The following is a 19,581-nucleotide window of genomic DNA, read 5'->3' on the forward strand; positions in this document are numbered from 1 at the left end:
CTGTAGAGATGAGATTTGATTCCATGTAAAGGGACTATGACCATGTGTGTTTTTCATCACGATTGGAAACTTTAATATTTAAGCCACGGTGAACTTTACTATCCTACACTCGTAGAGTAGTATAACCTTTCCAGAGTTAGTCCACAGAATTCTCCCTATGGAGAAGCTCCCCTAACGCTCTAGTTGTGCAACTAGAAACAAATCTTGTTGCCTGATTGGACCTTGATTTCTTTCCTTGGGAGTATTAGTAATGGTGTATAAAGGGCCTGATGAGCATTCCTTTGAATGCTGACCAACTAGGTTTCTGAGGATGTTCAAGAACTGTGTAGATGCAGCCCTGTCCCTATGGCTATTCTACTTTATTTTGTACTTAAACAAGAAAACAAGAGCAGTTGCTACACACAATGGCAACTTCTCTGGAAGGAATAACTGTGCTGAACAAGTCTGGCAAACTGTAAAGGCAGAACAAACAGGTAATTCATAGACAAGAACCTGGAAGAAGGCAGGGCTGGTGACAGTGACCAAGCAAATGAGATGTTTCTCCTGCCTGTAAGTCTCCTTCCCTATAGCACCACATGACTGACTCATTTTTGTCATTCAGGTTTTAGGTGTAGTGACAGTCCTTCAAGAAAATGTGTTGACCTTTTTGTTTCTCCTTTTTTTGTCAGTTATTCCTTACACATCACCTCAATTTGTTCCTCTAACCATCTTATGACTGAAAATAATCTTGCAACTTGCTTATTTTGTGCTTTTTTTCCCCCTTTGGAAAAGATTAGTTAAAGTCCTATCTATTTTATTCACTTCTTTGGCTGGAAAATACACACAAATAGCCATAGAGAGAAAAGAGCATGGAACATTAACACAATGAGGTGTTGTCTTGTAGAGAGCCCCTAGAACAGGATTCTATACTGACTACTTCTAGTGTTGGCCCTGGGGTTAGCTAATGGGGCATCAGCAAACTGTGCATGTACAGGCTTGGTAAGCATTCAATTAAAACAAATTCAAGTCATGTGAGGAAACCTCGTCTGGTTCCATCTTTTCTCAGTAATGAAATATGGCTGGAAAATCAAGGTCCAAGCATCTTAGTTGTGTAAGTAAAACGTAGACCTCTCCTTTCCTTCTAATACTTCTAACTAAATTTAGCTACAAGACTGAATTTAACTAGACTAAGTCCAGTTAAAAACAACGGAGGGGTCCCTGTCCCTTCACCCCACAGAACTATTGTCAATAAAAAATAAGACTTGAGACTAAGGATTCAGGTGATGTAGTATTTGCAGAACTGGAAAAGGGGTGAGGAAGAGAAAAGGGAGAAACAATAAGATAAGTTCAAAGAAGTCAATAGGAGCCTTGCACATACAAAGTCATTTTATGTTATAAGACATGGGAAGTTACTAACAGATTTAAATTGAAAATTGTTAGGATCAAAGAAACCAATTAGGAGGCCATTTCAGTCATCTATTGTCACTGAACCAATGCAGTATAGGAGAAGATCTCAGCATTGTGTGCCTAGATGAGGATCCTTTAGACTTCAGAGAAGGTCTGATTCCTTTTCTAGAAAAATTCTCTCAGGAGCCCAAGTCCCCATTAGAATTTTTAATGGCTTCTGAGGGTTGAACCCACATTTGTACACACTAGGCAAGTTATTTACCACTGAGATATATCTACAGCAATTGAGCAGTCATTTAGGAAGCTGATCAGACCATATGCTTGGGAAAACATAAGGACAGGTAGAATAGCAAATCCCACCCAATGAAAGAGGATGAGGCACATCCATCTCACTATGGGAAGAGACTGGCTTGTCACCTAGGGCCCCAGATATAAACTCTGAATTTCATAGTCACACAGTTAAACAATCCCTATCATCCCCGTCCTTTCTAGATCAGGAAAATGAAGTCAAGACGATTCATGGATCCGTGGTCAGGGATTCACAAAGGAAAAGGTGGTAAATTTATTCAGGCTGCCTAATTAGGGGACAGGTTATGACCAATATAAGAGACTGGACAGCTCTATATTGAAAATATGAGAGAATGTTTATGATACAGAACAGGCATACTATGAAAACTCATAGTGTAGTTTTTAAAAAAAAAATCAACTGCAAGGAAAGAGGTCGTTATTCCTGGGAAGTACCCCTCACCTTAGTGACTTCCCCTGTGCTATATCCTACCCCAAGAAATGTGACCTTCTGTGACAATTATGACCAAATGTACCTTTGAAGAATGAAACCTCTTTAGCCTGTTTTCCATATATACTGTTTCTGGAACATACCTTACAAGAAAGAATCTTTAAAAGTATTTTTATTGTACTTTATGGACCAAAATGAGAGGTGCTTAGGTATCAACCAGTGATAGAATGGAGAAATGTGTTGTGGCATTGTTGTATTATGGAGTATAAAGAGAATCATGCGCATCAACATAGAAAAATCCACAAAAGGTAATTAAGCGAAGGAAGTTATATTGGAGAAATGCATATTTTTACATTTTAAAACTGCTAGCAATAAACAAAAAACACATAGGTCCTTATTGCACAGTGATCACATAAAAAACTCAGATGTGGAAAGTAGCCACTAAGCACAAGCAGCACTGACTGCTACGTATGAAAAATGGAAAGAAAATGTAAGGTTCTCAGAGATTTCACAGATTTTGCCTTAGTCAAGAATGGCACATTCTGGCTATGGGATAGAAAGTCCACTTCATGTCCAGAGGGAACATGTCCAGAGTTGTTTCTGATTATATGAACATTAAAGGATTTCTAGAGCCATCTTGGTGAAGCTCTGTTGGACAGGGTGTGAGGAGAATCTAGTCTGCAGTCTAATTCTATGAATAAGTGACTTCTTTTGGTGGACAAGGCCTAGGGAAATTCAAGTAACATTTAAAAATAAAACAGCCTAGGTCAGCCAACAGATAAATAAACATGAGATTCTATGAGATGTCAATGATCATAGCAGGACCTTTCTTATTTTACCTAGTGGAAGAAGGTGCTGAGCCTCAGTTTAATAAGAGAGGTTGCCATGGAACTAGAAGAGAAGCCAGAACGGGATCTGGAGAAAGAGCCTAGCTTTATTAAAGTTATCTTAGTTTTGTTATGTGCATATGAACCTGATAGAAGCAGATGCAATGAGATGCCACACACTGTGGCAGCCTGGTACACTGTGAGCTCCTCTCAGAGGCATATAGCCTGTCGCTCACTTGAGCTCCATGGGATATTTTGGGACACACATAAATTTTGAAAACAACCCTATCTGGCTCAAACCTGTTTGCTGGTGTTGCACATGATATACTAATGAGTAGACTACATTCCTTGGAGGAGCATGGAAAATGAGTGCTAATGGTCCATGCAGATTATGTTTCCAGATTTTAACATTTGATGGAAAGAAATAAAATAAATAAACAAACAAAAAAATCACAAAGGTAAGGAAAGAACCATTTGAATCCTAATAAGTCCTTGTTGGTTTTTCAAAGTTTCTAAATCCTTCCAGAAAGATAAAAGATTTTTATCCTTTTACTTCCTTTAGCCCTACTTGACACATTCACTAATTCTATTTAATAAAAAAATCAAGCTGATTGACCTTATTTATAAGATGATAAAATAACAAACATAGACTAATATGAAATTAACACTACTGACCTTAATTAATTAATCTACAAGGTAATCAAAATTGTTCTGGTCATTCAACATTAAAACTAAAAGGAATGAAAGTAGAAGATAGGCAAGTTGGCACACCCAAGTGTAAACTGCAAGGCTTGACTTCCATCCCCCTCCTTTGCCTTTCCATTTTTGCCTTTGTAAATGGCATGGATACCTTTCCTGTTTCTGGAAGAAAAAACAAAAAAAAACAAAAAACAAAAAAACCTCATAATCTGTTTTGAATGTTTGCTTTCACAAAACCTCTATATTTAAAAGCCAATAAGTTTAGAGGCTTAAACCCATCTCCGTTTTCATTACCTACTGTCACTACCATGTTCCTTCTATAGATATAACAGACTGTAGGAAGGTGTTCAAGACCACTGCATCCTCTCTTCTGTGAACCAAGCTGCAAGTGCTGCTTCTTCAGCTACCATGACCGTTAAACTTGCCTTGGTAATACCGTGACCACTCCCTGGGAAGGACATCTAAAGCTGTGTGGGCAAAAGTTCATGGCATATCATAGAGCAGCAGGGGAGTGAGAGATTCCTAAAATTTCGGTGGCATTAAAAGAACACAAAATCCTTCTCTTGACATTTCTGGAAATCACAGGTCTGAAATGAGTCTTAGCAGGCTCAGTACCATATGTTGGCAAGCTGTATTCTTTCTAAAGGGCCTAGACAGGAACGTTCCTTCCAGCTTCTAGAAGCTGTCTGTATGTCTCAGCTCCAAATCAGCAGCGCTGGATCTTTTCTCCCTCTGCTCCTCATCTTCCAGTAAAGACTCTTCTCATCCTGGAGTCCTTGATTTATCCACACTGAAATCCTCTTTCCAGTCCAAGGAAACATGTGCACAGGTTCTAGAGATCCCCCCCCCAACCCCGTGGACATCTTTGGGGGCTACTAGGGAGCAGAGGACACTTGTTCAAGAATTCATAAAACTGTGGTAGAGTTTGAGGATAGGAATAGATATGGTATCCTAAAGAAAATAGGTCTATGAGGGGACAAGAGTTGAAAATGTTTGTATAGTTAGGCTGTCAAAAGGATTAGCTAAATTTTGAGTTGAAAAAGACACAGATATTTTACTGTAAAAATGTGGTGATAAGGCCAAGAACTTGATTCAGCAACATTATGTCCTTTGCATGTGCAGGGTCCTGGTTCAACCCTGGCAATCAACCACTTGAATGACTATGTAATTAAATGAAATGTGCATGTACTCATGGGAGGGGAACATGAAGAGTATCTGATAACTCACATAAAATGATGAACTAACACTTTTACTACTACCATAAATGCTATTTTTCTGATCTTTTCCAACTGATTGTAGTTGGTGTAATGTGTCTGTCCATTATTCTATCAGATATTTTTGGCAACTAATATGTCATAATATTTGAGGAAAATATCAGTAGTGTTAATGACAGAGTCAGATACATGAGAAATAAAGACAAACTGAAAATGTTCATTTTGCCAATATGATCACCAATAAAACCATTTGTGTAGACTATCCACCTTAATCCCCCTATAATACAATAGCACAGAGGTGAGTCAGTTTGATTTTGATACTAGGTTTATTTTATAGGAGCTATTAAAGTTTCAGAATTTTGCTGAGTCACCAGGCTCTTCATTTTGTGGCAAATCCATCACTACAGTTTAAGGAGAGAAGAAACAGACCCCCCCCTACCCTCTGAAAAATAAAAATAAAAACTTGTTTCAGGCAGGCTAGCGATTCACTAATAATGAGAAAACTCCAGTTTTAAGACTTAATTTCACCATAAATACTCTTTCATTCTAAGCTCTGGGACATCATGAGCCAGAGAACAGCAGAGTGAATAATACAGTTACAGAGCTGATGAGCAATGCCAGTCACTGTAAAAAATACAGAATCCCATCCAAAGGACATCTGTAAAAGTGTCTTTAACATCTACTCAGCCCTTCTGTGTAAAGGTCAGCACGATGGGAGTGGTTTGTCTATACTCAAGCCTCCTATCTCCAATGAGACATGTAATGTTTTCCTTCTACCTTTGATGTCTCTATGAACAGGACAGCCATGTGGAGAGCCAGGTCCAGATCTACAGTTTTGGAATTTCCTCTGTCGTCCTTCTCGTTGTTAGACTTCCAAGTATGAAGACTGTCAATTTTATCCTTATGTGCCTTCTGGTTCTCTTTCTCTCTCTCTTTTCCCTTGTTGATATTGGCACTTACTGCTGACATAAATACAACCTTACTGGCCGTGTTACCCAGTCTTTGACATTGGCACTTCCTGATGTATACTCACAACCTGACTGGCCATGGTACCCTAGCCTTTGTTCTTTATGATCTAACTCAAGTCCTATTGAAAATACTCATCCTAAAACCCAATTCTACTCACCACATTAGCAGTTCGGGAGCCTTCTTCAGCTTCTCACAGCCTTGCAAAAGCAGTGAACAATCCTGGCAAGCACCTTAAATCCACTCTTCTAAATCCACACTTCATTGCAAGGTCCTGTCTGTGCTTGATTTTTTTTTTTTCAGTAGAAGAGGATTTCTTGCCATCTCTAAATCTAGTCTGCATGTTCTCTATACCTTCAGATGTTGATATTCATTTTACTTCACTAAACGTAGGAAAACCTGAGAGCCTCTTCCATGGCAAGTACAGGCGTGCCCTATTATCTATGTAGTAATTCCAAGACCCCTTGTGGATGTCTAAAAACACACTGATAGCATCAAAATCTATAAACACTGTTTCATCTCTATATGTGCATTTATGATAACATTTCTACTTTATTCACTAGGCATGAAGCTAGCAAAAGTAAAAATACTAGGTTGTTATAACATTGTGCGAATATTTGTAGAATAAAAATATACTTTTGCTTCTTGAGGCGATGTACATGATGCAATATTGACATGATGTGCTGATCTGTAAGCTTATGTCACTATGTGAGAGTCACTTGAGGACAAGCCATGCAATTCCCAGTAGTCAATTTGATACCAAGAAGCCTACTACGTGACTTACTGGTGGACTGTGTGCACAGCATGGATACGCAGAGCAAAGGCTGAGTCTACTTCCAGAGATAATGAAGTAGGAATGAGCAAGAGATTTTTGGTTTTTTGGTTTGGGTTTTTTGTTTGTTTGCTTGTTTTTTGTTTGTTTTCAGCACTGAGGGAAATGTGGAATTTAAAACTTACAAGTGATTCATTTCTAGAAATTTCCATTTAGTATTTTTTGGGATGGAAATTGGCTATAGGTAATTGAAACTGAGTTCTAAGAGGGAAACTGCTCATAAGGGAGCCATACACTATTACTTAATGAAGGCATTTGTGAAATTTATGCTGTCCCAAATTGAAAGATTTGTCATTGACTGCCTTGTCATTTAATTTGATTATCATCTTTCTGACACTTTTCACACTGAAGCTATAACTATTTCCATGTATGTGCTTCTCTCTCCTCCGCATGGCAAGCTTCTCACAAATTAGAGACTAAATCTTACCACTCTTAAGTATCTTGCATTATTCTTCATTTATACTCTGTGTTAGCGTGAATGAATTGTTTCATTTTGTTCATTTAGTTCATGACAGATTAGTGAAAATATGAACACACCATTCAACCCACTCAAGAGTAATATTCACCAGGATCTAGAATTATCCAGGTGAATACAATGGTACTTGGACACAATGAACCCAGAGAACTCTCATCTCTAGTAACCAGCCCCTTAGTACACCATTTTCAAGAAAGAGACTATCTCATGACCTAAGATTCAGTCTAATTTTAGTACCAGAAAACTGAAACCGCCTCGCTGGAGAATAAATAAGTTTCAGTTTTTAATAGATGGCAAACTGTCACGGAGCTGAGGGTATCAAATTATCCCAAGTATTACCCACAGTCTCAAGAGCCAGAAAAGGGGGCATGTGGAGAGCCAGCAAAGGGGGCATGTGGAGAGAGGTGCTGTTGCTGGGGCTCGGGCTTGGCCTCTAGTCATGGTGTTGGTGGCAATAGCTGCTCATGTCTTTGAAGGCAGCCCTTGTCCTGCCTCATCAGACAAGAGATGGATGTGTCAAGCTCTACCAGCTAAAAGCCCTCAGATGACTTTGGGAGGTTGGTAGTAAGCTGGGTAGGGCATCAGAAGATGACGCCACCCTCCTTTGAAGAAGCTGATGAATGATACTGACCAGGGTGATGAGAAAGGTCAGTGTGAATCTATAAATGAACCCCCCAAAAAAAAAAACTTAGATCAAAATTACAACATTGAATTGAGAGACAATATATCATCATTTATGATAAAAAAAAAATTGGAGGACTTTGTAGCAGGTAAAATTTGAGGGTGCTACATTTCAAAGCATTAAGAACAAATAGAGGCACATTAGTCAAGAAAGAGCTAGTTTGGACTCACATAAGAGGTGATGAAAGGTGAGATTACATAATGCTGAAACTGCCTGACCTGATAAACCTCTGTGACTTAAGAAAGAGAACCCTGTCTGGCTATGTCTAGCCTCCTTAACATTATTATGGGAAAAGGAATTTCTCACATTGCAGGCTGGAGAAGCCAAATATGATCTTCCTGCCGCATTCTGCACTTGACTTTACAGAGGGCTTTTGCTTCCAAAGAGCGTTTCAGAGAGTTGGGAAATGACTTTGTGTACTTTGTGTTTTATTATAGACAAATTGGTAGAAAGTTGATCTACTTCTAATATTATTTTAAAGTCATCACTTAACTGTCAGTATTACCTCATTACTTTGTTTCTAAGCAGAGTGTAAAGAACTGAGTCGGTACTGTTGAGTAACCGATTCGGAAACATGGCAGTGTGGCTGTGCTCCCATGAACCCTCTTCTAGTCAGTGTTCCACTTGAAAAATTCAGACAGTAGAATAAGGTCAGTGAACCCCCACAATACAATTTTGAAACCAAACAGGAGTGCACATCATTGCCTTACTTGGGCAAAAGGCAGGGGCTCCTGAATGAACGAAGGGCTGATCTGCTAGCTAGTGAGAAACTCCCAGATCCCAGAGTGGGTCCAAACATGTAAACAAAGGCTATTCTTCAGCCCAAGGAAAATCCATCTCTGTTTCTGAAAACACTAGCAGTCCTGGAGAGAAACTGCAACCATGCGTTGAGGTGATGTTTGTCCACACTGCTGAGAACTAGAAACTCTTACTACACCATTCCTTGACAGTAACATAGGACATCAGTTTCTGCATACAGAAGCAGGGGAGCTTTTGACTCTTAGGTAAAGTTTTCAATGACAACTACAGGAAAAAATGGTGGTCTGAGTGACCAGTGGTCCAAGAAATGCAAAATAAAACTATGGAAGATGCCAGAGATGGGGGAAAAATGAAAACTGATATAATTCTGTGTGGAAATCTGAAGCACAAGAGCAATCGCTTTGCAGAATGAATCTGAATTACAAACACACATAGAATGGGAACCCCACACCTCGTTTTTAGGAGCTCACCTAAAGCTTTTTTAAAAATGGAGATAAATGTTATAATACTAACTGAAGAGCAGGCATTCAATAATATAACAGGGCATGGATGAAATAATGTAACTGTGCTTCTGACATTTTAAATGTAAAAGGTTAGTTTCTGAGTAATAACATACAATGGCCCTGAATTTGTGTTTGAAGCTTTTCCTCACATACAAGCTTATGCACTCAGTGAAAAGGCAGTCCACAGATAGAGTCAGGCACCATAACCCTGAAAAGCCCATTATTAGAAGGGAGGAAAGATTACCAAATTTTACTTCATTTACACCTGAGTTGTATAAGGGTCATAATTAACATATATTTGACATATTTATATTTTTATCAAAAGTCGTATTTAATAACATATAAGAAAAATAGTTTTTGCCGGATTTTTAACCTACTGATGCCAGTTCAGCTGCCATGAAAGTTTTTGAATAGTACTTTGTTGTCTCCTAACCAGATGAATACATGGAGGAGAAATTTTATTTTATTCTTTCTACATGATGATGATACTCTTGTGAGATAAAAAAAAAAAAAGTATTTGCTTGGTTAAACATCTGAGGTTTGGAGAAAACAAAGGATTAGTCTCACTGATCCGAATGGCATAAGGAACTAAAACATTCAAGCTAGGTGACTGGAGAATGATGGAAGCTCAGTGTAATCTCTGAGGTATGACACTCTTTACCACACACTCTGGGACATCAGTGTGAATTAGAACCACCTGGCATGCTGGGAAAAGTTACTGCTCCTCTTCCCCAACCTTTAGGGACTTGGTGAATAGGTCTGGGGGTGAAAACTGGAAATATGGACTTGTATCTAGTGTTCCAGTAAAGTTGGTGATGCTGGCCTAAGGACGACACTCAAAACCATTGCTTTAAAACATTTTATCCCTTTTGTCAGAACTATCTGAGATTTCCAGAAGCAAGCCTCAATGGCACACAGGTCTCTATTGTTAGTATGGTCCCAAAGCTAAGTGTTTGAAACACGAGGCTCCAGATCTGTCAGTATCATGCACCTATCCACAGGCCATCTTGCTTGGAAACCAAATCAGACCTTCTTTGTGGACAAGTGCCATCCCCCTGGAGTAAGCTTCAGAGGAAGGCTCTTTAGGTCATTAGGTGTCTACAGAAAGGTTAGAAAAGGTTTGCTTTTAGGTTAGGTTTGATGCCGTTCCTTAATGACATTTCCTGAGACCTAAGAATATTGCTTCTCCCATGGCCTCAAGTTCTAGTCTTTGCGCTCTTCCCATTCCATTATATTGTACATGATAATTGCATGGCCATTATAGTGTATGTTTACTTTGTGAATGTGATTGCTTTAGGGAAAGCAGAGGTCAGAATTACGGTTGGTTGGCAGATCTGAGAAAATGAAGTTTTGCCCTCCTTGATCCTTGCTCATATATGCTTTCACCTTGCTTGCTATGCTCTCTTCTCCAACTTCCCTATTTATTTTTACTGTCCGTATAATTACTGTTTATTGAAAGAAACTACTCCTTAGCCCACATATTCATGTTTCATAGCTCAGGAGCGCAGGTCAGCAATGAACTTCTATGGAGCGCAATCCAAAGAATTCTTTGCATTCTGAAATCACTTCCCACTCTGAAAGATACCAGCCTTCCTCATCTCTTCGAACTCTTTCATGGAATCATAATTTCCGTAGAATTCTACATACACCTTCTTTCTTGATTCAGCCACTCCAAACTTATAGGCAGCGGCAACTCCCAGGGCCACAATGAATGCGCCAACAATATGAACCCGCAGACACTTGGCCAGAAGACCACGCATCTGTGGTTTGGGCAACAGCGGACCGGACCTCATGGTAGCCAATGTCCTCTACACCAACGTCCTTCCCGGTTCTCGGAGAAACCTAAATTCCCTATTTTTAATGCTTTCCCTTGGGTATTCTATTTTTCAGAGTACCCAGATTGCTTGGCATCTTTCTGACTTTCCCCCCCAAAACTAAACCTCCTTGAATTTGAATATTTAACCATTTTGAAACAAATTCACAGCAACTTGTCAAAGGAAACAACTTAAGAAGATGATTTCTTCTGATTTAATCAGTTTTATATGGAGATTTTAAACTCAAAATTCCTTTATGTAGGGGAAGATATTTCCAGCAGTGGACTGTTAGACTCAGTTATAGTCCAGGCAGATAGTCTTGGAGTAGATTGTTGCCCAGCATCTCTCTGTAGTACATCAACTTAAGATGCTGTGAGAGTCGTGCTTGTGAGGATGTGCGCAATATTGTCCTTTGAAAGACTCCATATAATCCCTTCCTAAGAGGGAGTGATTGTGACCCTGCACAGTAAATACTCCTCTTTACGTTGTTGCCCCAACAGTTGGACTCCTGCTGGACTATTTCATACAGACTAGAAGTAACATTTAGTTACGGTTAAGAAGCCCTTTGGTTCTAGCTCTGTAAGCAGAGAACAGGGTTAAAGTTCAACAAATAGCCAAATGAAACATGGCTAAGTGAGGTTCTGGGGCTTTGTGGCTAGATCAGGGGTAGGGCTCTAGCTGACCAATTCTGATAGAGAAATAACAGGGTGCCCCCCTTTTGCATCAGGCCTAGAAGTCTAGCTGCCTGGATAAATAGATTGTTTTATAAAACTAACTATCTTACAATCTACAATTTATAATTCAGTCAGGTTTCATATTTCTTATATTATATTTCTTAAGGAATTATAAATATGTTCATTTATACTGATTCCCTTGCCTTTGAAAAATCCAAGACCATATTAGCTTTGGCAATAGAAAGGATAGAAATTAGTTTTGCTCATACTGCATTAGATATCTAGGGATAAAAATGGTAAGGACCATGACCATCTGGGGACAATAATTCAGAGGAAGTCACATCAAGCCTCTAGACTCAAAAATGTCTTTAGCAAGACTCAAACAACGTTCTGGACAGTGCTTTATTTTTATTTTTTTAAACAAGGGGATCTGGAGCCCCTGCAGTCACCTCTGGGAGGACTGCTGCAGGCAGAAAGCAAAACATCCTGCCTGCCTTGTAGACACTCTGGACTCAGTAAAAACTGCCCAGTGTATCCCTCTGGCTTGACCTATCCAGGAGAGGAGATATATTTCTTCATATAGAATAAATAGAAAGTAACTTCAACATTTGAAAACAACAGTTACTGTCAAATTCATGCCAATTGGGCTGGTGGGCTCAGTGGGTAAGAGTAGTTGTCACCAACTCTTGACAACCTGAGTTTGATTTCTGGAGCTCACATGGTGGAAGGAGAGAAACAACTCTTACAAGCTATCGTCTGACAGATACTTATATTCCAGGCATGAACACAACCCCTACCACACACAGAAATAAACAAATTCATGTAATAAACTATTTAGAAATATAAGACACTGTACTGTTACTGTGTAAGTATGCAGTCGCTCATGAGTTCCTTTCTTTCTTTTCTTGGTCAATACTTGTTTTTACTGATTTCTCATAAATTATTTTAACCTGACCTACATGGAAGATACATAATTTCAAACTTCTTTTAATCAGATAAAAACACAAAAGTATAAATGATATATAAAAAGTTGTCTCTGTCTATTCAAAAACTTGTCACAATTTTCTTTCATTGAGGGCTTCATAACAGATATTTTTCTACTTCTATCATGTTTAATGTTCCAAATAGATTTTAAAAACTGGTTGAGTGCATATTACTTTTAGCTTCAGAAATTATCATGTATATTTAAGAGTCATTTAACTACTATGAATTATTTTGATGACTTAAAAATATCAATACTGGGTTGTATATTTTAAAATAAATTTTATTAGTTTAATAGAAAGAATCATTAAAATAAAGAAAATGAAAGGTATATAGCTATTATGTTTATGTTTTCATACTACTCTAGGAACTTTTAATTTGGGTCATAATTGTATCATCTTTGCATGTCTGGATCTAGATACAACTAGAATGAATTCACTTTCTAGACAATGAAGGTTTTCATGGCACATGAAGAACTAACATCCCAAGTGTTTAAATTCTATGGCAGCGTTCAGAAAGTTTCCACCCAATGCAAATATTTTTCTAGAGCCTTTTCCATGGAGATACTGTAATTTATAACTTTATAAGGAAAAAAAGTCATTTTCTGAGCACACATGAAGCTGCTTCATGGAATGAGAACAATAAAGGTTTTACCACATTGATAAGAATTTCATTGCATATAGTGGATTACGAAGCAGAAAGGCTCTGATAGTGACCTTCAGTTCCTCTTCAGTGACGGGTACCCCAAGGATTACTATGGTCACAAGAATGTGCCCCAGGTTTTACAGATTTTTTTTTTTTTTTACATAGCACAGCAGTCATAAAATACTGACAGTGTGTTTGGCCATGAGATGTAGCAGATAAAACTATGCAAGAGAGAATAAAAACAGGTATAAAAACAGGGAGGAGTGAAAGGCATGTGTTTACGTGTGGATTAACAGCATTACGTGTATTTTTTCTTTTTTCTTTGCTTTTTTTTTGGTCTTCTTTTGTGTGTGTCGGGGGTGGGGGGGTTCGAGACAGGGTTTCTCTGTGTAGCCCTGGCTTTCCTGGAACCCACTCTGTAGACCAGGCTGGCCTTGAACTCAGAAATCCACCAGCTTCTGCCTCCCAAGTGCTGGGATTAAAGGCGTGTGCCACCACTGCCCAGCAATGTGTATTCTTTCAGACCTTCAAGAGCATCCTAGAGACATGTCAAACGTTCTCCTTGTTTTATAAGATCATTGGGTCTGCCAGATCCCAAGGAAAAACCACTAACACTGGTCACATGAGGACCTAAAATAATCACACTCAAAGAGAGAGGAAGCAGAGAGTTGTCACTGGAGTCTGGAGAAACAAAGAACTGGGAGTTGTTTAGTGGTAGGTTTCTGGTTGGCAAAGTGAGGGTTCTGTGGAACAATGGTGGCGAGTGTCCCATAATAACATCAATGTACAGCATGACACAGAGACAGCTAGACGTGTTTCACTTAGCAAATTATGTTTTATCACAAAAAGTATTAAAATAAAAAATAAAAATTAATCTTTGTGCACCATATATAGATCCCATTAAAGCTAGATAAATAATATTCTCAACTCAGCTTCCTCCATTATGATCCCAGCAATCCCTGCAGCCCCTGAACTCCATCTGACACAGGAAATACAGTTGTTTGTAGACAAGCTGGAATGATAATGACTACATGTGGGTATATGTTTCAAATTTTATATAAGCATATGCCAATATACATACATCTGTGGGCCCCTGTAGGACTGTGGAAGTAGATGGAGTAAAGAGTACTTGAGCTTAAATACTGTATTTCAGAATAACGTCTCTCTGCTGAAGTCTGTTTGCTTTTGATACTCTAGTGTTCAACCTTAGATAGTCCTGAAGCATGAAGTAGGGCAAAGAGAATCAGGAAGGAACGGACAGCTCTGCTGAGGAGGCCGCAGTGTAAATCAGAGGCTCCTCTAGTTCATGTTGGCCTTCTCTGCAATGCATGGTCTTTTTTATGTTTTTATTAGCACTTTCAGAAAATTGACAACACCTCCTCTGACTCTCAACACTGGTGATTTTGTGTCTGGTCCACCAGCCTATATTGACCAGTGCTGATACAATTTTTTTTCTTCCTTCCATCTTTCCTTCTTTCCTTCCTTCCTCTCTCCCTTTCTCCTTCTGTCCTCTTTCTTTGTTTTTTTTTTTTTTTCTCTTCAATTTTCTTTTTCTTTCCTAAGTTGTTTCTTTTGAAGAGAATAATGTTTGCAACAAATGTTATAAACAAATAGAAAAATTAAAATAAATGTTGGCATGAGTGTACTGAAAACAAAACAGGGTATTAGAGAGATGGCTTAGTAGCTAAGAGCACTTGTTTTTGGTAGAAGACTCAGGTTTGTTTACCAGCACCAACAAGTTGGCTCACAACTGTCTCTACTGCAGTTCCTGATGATCACAAGTATCAGGCACATGTACATACACTTAGGCAAACCCTCACATATATAAAACAAATACATATAACAAACAAACAAACAAACAAAAAACCAAAGAATTTTCATGGAAATCTCATGTGCTCTAAATGAGCTCTATGTTCTGACTGAGAGAGAAGAAACAATGCTCAGGCAAGATGGCAGACTTAAGACTGGTTCTAAGAACCCACAGAGACTGTGCAGAGACACTGTGTGAACTTGCCAACACAATCTTCAAAACAGGATGGTAGGAGGAAGTTAGTTGCCATGCAGTGAACTTGAACTTGATGTACATTTATATAGTGCTGTAAAACAAATCATTCAATGGATAGTGCATATTATGCAGGAAATGGTCAATAAAATAATAATATGCTATTATGCCAGATTGAAGGATATAAAAGGCTTATAGAGTCCAATAATACAAAAGAAACGTTAAATTTAAAGAACAATAATATAAATAGTTTTCATTGATCAGATTAGAGTGTGACTGAAAATTGGGTAAAGGTCTACAAGATATGGAAAGCTGTCATTTGAGAACAGTGTGCACATACCACCCTTTGTCTCAGGCCAAATACTCTAGACATCCATTGTCTCAACTAGGTCTCTGATCCTCTCTAACATGTTTTACTGACACTTCACCCTTGGCCATGACTCTTAGTACAGTAACCTCACAGTTTGTGTTTATGTTAAGTTCAAAAAATGTAATGTTTATAGTCATTGAAGTAAGCCATCAAGGTTTCTGAAAGGACTGGAAATACACAACAGAACCCAAGATGTTATAAAAATCACATGAATGAGAGCAAGTGAGATGGTTCAGCAGGCTAAGGCACTTACCACAATCCTGATGACCTGAGTTGGATCCATGGGAGAACCTTCATGGTAGAACACCTTAAGTCGTCTCTGATTTCCATGTGTGTGCTATGACATGGTGCACTTCTCATATAAACATTACACAGTGAAGACTACTTTAAAAAGAAAAAACTTGGATGCCTAACCATACAGCTTTAAGTTTTAAAGAAAAATATGGTTTCTTGTCTCTACATAGTGCTAGAAGAAATGAGAGATCAGGATAATGAATATATTGATTTGTTTTCTTTTGACTTTTTAAGACAAATTCTCATTGAATATTTTAGGTAAGCTTTGAACTTGATCTCCTATCCCAGCCTCCTGAATGCAAGGATCATAAAAGTGCTACATCACATGGCAATTGGTCTATTTTAGCAACACTGCTTTAATGATCAATATCCCTTTGCCAATTTCAAGTTTGTGAAAGACTAACTTGAAAAACATCTAGGATGCTTGAGAAATTTAGATAGACTACATTTTTATTTGATATAGTTTATGATATTTAAAGAACCTTAAAAGTCAATCAGTTACATAGTTTAGGAGAATGAATGTAGAATTAACCAAGAAATGTGTGTAACTAATGCATTCTATCCCCTTCCCGTTTCAACATTTATAATGACTTGTTAAACATGAGGCTCTGGAAAAACAAGTTAAAGTTAGTAACTTTTGGTTGGAACTCTGTTTTGTAAGATCTCTTTGACAGATAGATGCACAAGAATGTCTGTCTAGGTGAAAAACAGAAGAACTCTGTGTTACTCACAGCTTCAGAGAAGATGCTGGCCAGGTCATCCAGTAAGTCCCTCCTGACAATGGGTGGGTACAGCATTGTGGAGCAGTAGGAAGGCAGCTTATATACAACAGGAAGGGCGGTGGTAACTATGGGCCCAGATTGGCTGATTAATAATAATCTTGGTAAGCTGTGGGGCCCAAGGACTGCCCAAAGTTGTCAGTTGCCTGGCATCAGAATGATTAGGGTAGATCCATAGTGGGCCCCAGAACATGAGACCCTGATAACAGAAGCAGTTGGGGTGTGGACTTAATCAACTGTTTAAGAAAGGAAAATGTGCAGCCACTACCACTGTCTCAAAACCACTTCATAAAAGTACAGAAAAAGAAAAAAAACCGTACGCAGCCTTATGTGATTATTGAATTTGTATATCTAACTATCAAACTCAATTACTTGGGGAACATTTGAGTGATTTGAGTGGAAGACGCTGCTAGAGAATATGGAAATAGTTTTTAGCTTGGAGGAAAGACAATAATCTTTCTAACTATTAAATAGATGAGTGCAGAAACATTCTAATAAGACAGGAAAAGAAAAAGACTAGGTAGAAACACAATGTGTCCAAGATTTGACTTAAGTTAGTCTTAGTATTTGCTTGGTATTGCAGGCTAGTAAGTCAAGTGAGACTTTACCAACTTTTTGCTTAAATAACAGGTTTTTACTTAGAATTACTGAGACTGCTAAAGGTACTAGTTTGGTCCAAACTTTGTTTGAGTAGGCCCTTGATTGGTGGGGGTGTTAAGCTACTAACAAGAACAATTAATGTTACATATACCAGCTGAACTAGGTAGTAGAGAACTCATAACAAATTTGTTGACTCTGAATTTTCTGACCTTTGTGAAGCAGTCGTAGTATGTGTCAACGTTTAGATACAGGAGATACTTGAGTTTTGTGGATTAGCACTGATGGCTTTCAATGTTGGTTTAGAGGAATGGTTCCTGTGACCATTCTGGCATGTGCCCAGGCAACAGTGACAAGCCCTGTCTCAGGTATGGAACATTGGTGACAGCTGGACAGGTAGGGGAGAAATAAATGCTATTATATTTGTTGGAAGTCAAGCGACAACTGAGTATGTTCATGTGACTTTAGGTTTGAGGGCACGGGAAAGGCAACATAGAATAATGTCTAACATTGCTATAGGGTCACAGCATAGTGGGCTATCATCTTTAGGTTGGAAGACTGTACCTCATTTTAGAAAAATATGTATGAAGGATGAAAATGGAGAAACCAAAGCTTTTGTGACTACTTACAGTGTCCTCATGTCAGAGGAAATATGAGGGCCAATTGTCATAATAGGATTCCCTAGATATAGGGTGGTGGTGTTTTGAAAGAAGTATGAATTTCTAAATATATTGTGTCTCTAGGGTAATTATCATCTTGGTTGATGTGAGGTGCTGACATATAGGATAATAATAAATGTAACAACTACATAGGAGATAACTTCATTTATATTTGTGTATATTTTGGATATCTGTGTTTATGGCAATGTTTGGATTTTATTGTCTCTGTAGGCTTTTAGAAAGCAAAAGAGCAAGGTACTTTTAAGGGAGACTGTGGAAGACTTACTTTTGGTAAGATAGCCATTTTTACTATATAAATCCTGCCAATCCATGAGCATGGAAGACTTTCTATCTTGTGAGATCTTCTTCAATTTCTTTCTTCAGAGACTTGAAGTTCCTATCATACAGATCTTTCACTTCCTTATAGAGTTACACCAAGGTATTTCATATTATCTGTGACTATTGTGAAGGGTGTTGTTTCCCTAATTTCTTTTTTGTTCTTTTTTAATACCTTTTATTAGGTATTTTCCTCATTTACATTTCCAATGCTATCTCAAAAGTCCCCCATACCCTCCCTTCACTCCCCTACTCACCCACTCCCACTTTTTGACCCTGGCGTTCCCCTGTACTGGGGCATATAAAGTTTGCATGACCAATGGGCCTCTCTTTCCAGTGATGGTCAACTAGACCATCTTTTGATACATATGCAGCTAGAGACAAGAGCTCTGGGGTACTGGTTAGTTCATATTGTTGTTCCACCTATAGGGTTGCAGTTCCCTTTAGCTCCTTGGGTACTTTCTATAGCTCCTCCATTGGGGGCCATGTGACCCATCCACTAGCTGACTGTGAGCATCCACATCTGTGTTTGCTAGGCCCCGGCATAGTCTCACAAGAGACAGCTATATCAGGGTACTTTCAGCAAAATCTTGCTAGTGTATGCAATGATGTCAGCATTTGGAGGTTGATGATGGGATGGATCCCCGGATATGACAGTCTCTAGATGGTCCATCCTTTTGTCTCAGCTCTAAAATTTGTCTCTGTAACTCCTTGTATGGGTGTTTTGTTCACAATTTTAAGAAGGGGCAAAGTATCCATTTGAGTTCTTTTGTGACTGGGTTACCTCACTCAGGATGATACCCTCCAGATCCATCCATTTGCCTAGGAATTTCATAAATTCATTCTTTTTAATAGCTGAGTAGCACTCCATTGTGTAAATATACCACAATTTCTGTATCCATTCCTCTGTTGAGGGACATCTGGGTCCTTTCCAGCTTCTGGCTATTACAAATAAGGCTGCTATAAACATAGTGGAGCATGTGTCTTTCTTACCAGTTGAACATCTACTGGATATATGCCCAGGAGAGGTATTGCTGGATCCTCCAGTAGTACTATGTCCAATTTTCTGAGGAACCCCCAGACTGATTTCAGAGTGGTTGTACAAGCTTGCAAGCCCACCAACAAAGGAAGAGTGTTCTTCTTTCTCCACATCCACGCCAGCATCTGCTGTCACCTGAATTTTTGATCTTAGCCATTCTGACTGGTGTGACATGGAATCTCAGGGTTGTTTTGATTTGCATTTCCCTGATGATTAAGGATGGTGAGCATTTTTTCAGGTGCTTCTCAGCCATTTGGTATTCCTCAGGTGAATATTCTTTGTTTAGCTCTGAGCTCCATTTTTTAATGGGGT

General features: G+C 38.6%; 1 protein-coding gene and 1 pseudogene across 2 annotated transcripts in view; both read right to left on the reverse strand.

The window, feature by feature from the left end:
* Positions 1 to 16,654, reverse strand: part of Car1 (carbonic anhydrase 1) — a 42,152-nt gene extending 25,498 nt beyond the window's left edge. Inside the window, exon 1 of one of the 2 annotated variants that reach the window (NM_009799.4) lies at positions 16,591 to 16,654. The gene's annotated coding sequence lies outside the window, so the exon portion shown is untranslated. Of the gene's footprint in view, positions 1 to 15,818; positions 16,032 to 16,590 lie in introns of those variants that run through there. The other variant, XM_011248137.1, reaches the window with a different exon arrangement.
* Positions 10,504 to 10,921, reverse strand: Gm16399 (predicted pseudogene 16399; annotated as a pseudogene).
* Positions 16,655 to 19,581: the final 2,927 nt, after the last annotated feature.

The sequence above is a fragment of the Mus musculus genome, chromosome 3 (genome assembly GCF_000001635.26).
Source record: "Mus musculus strain C57BL/6J chromosome 3, GRCm38.p6 C57BL/6J".
NCBI classification, from domain to species: Eukaryota; Metazoa; Chordata; class Mammalia; order Rodentia; family Muridae; genus Mus; species Mus musculus.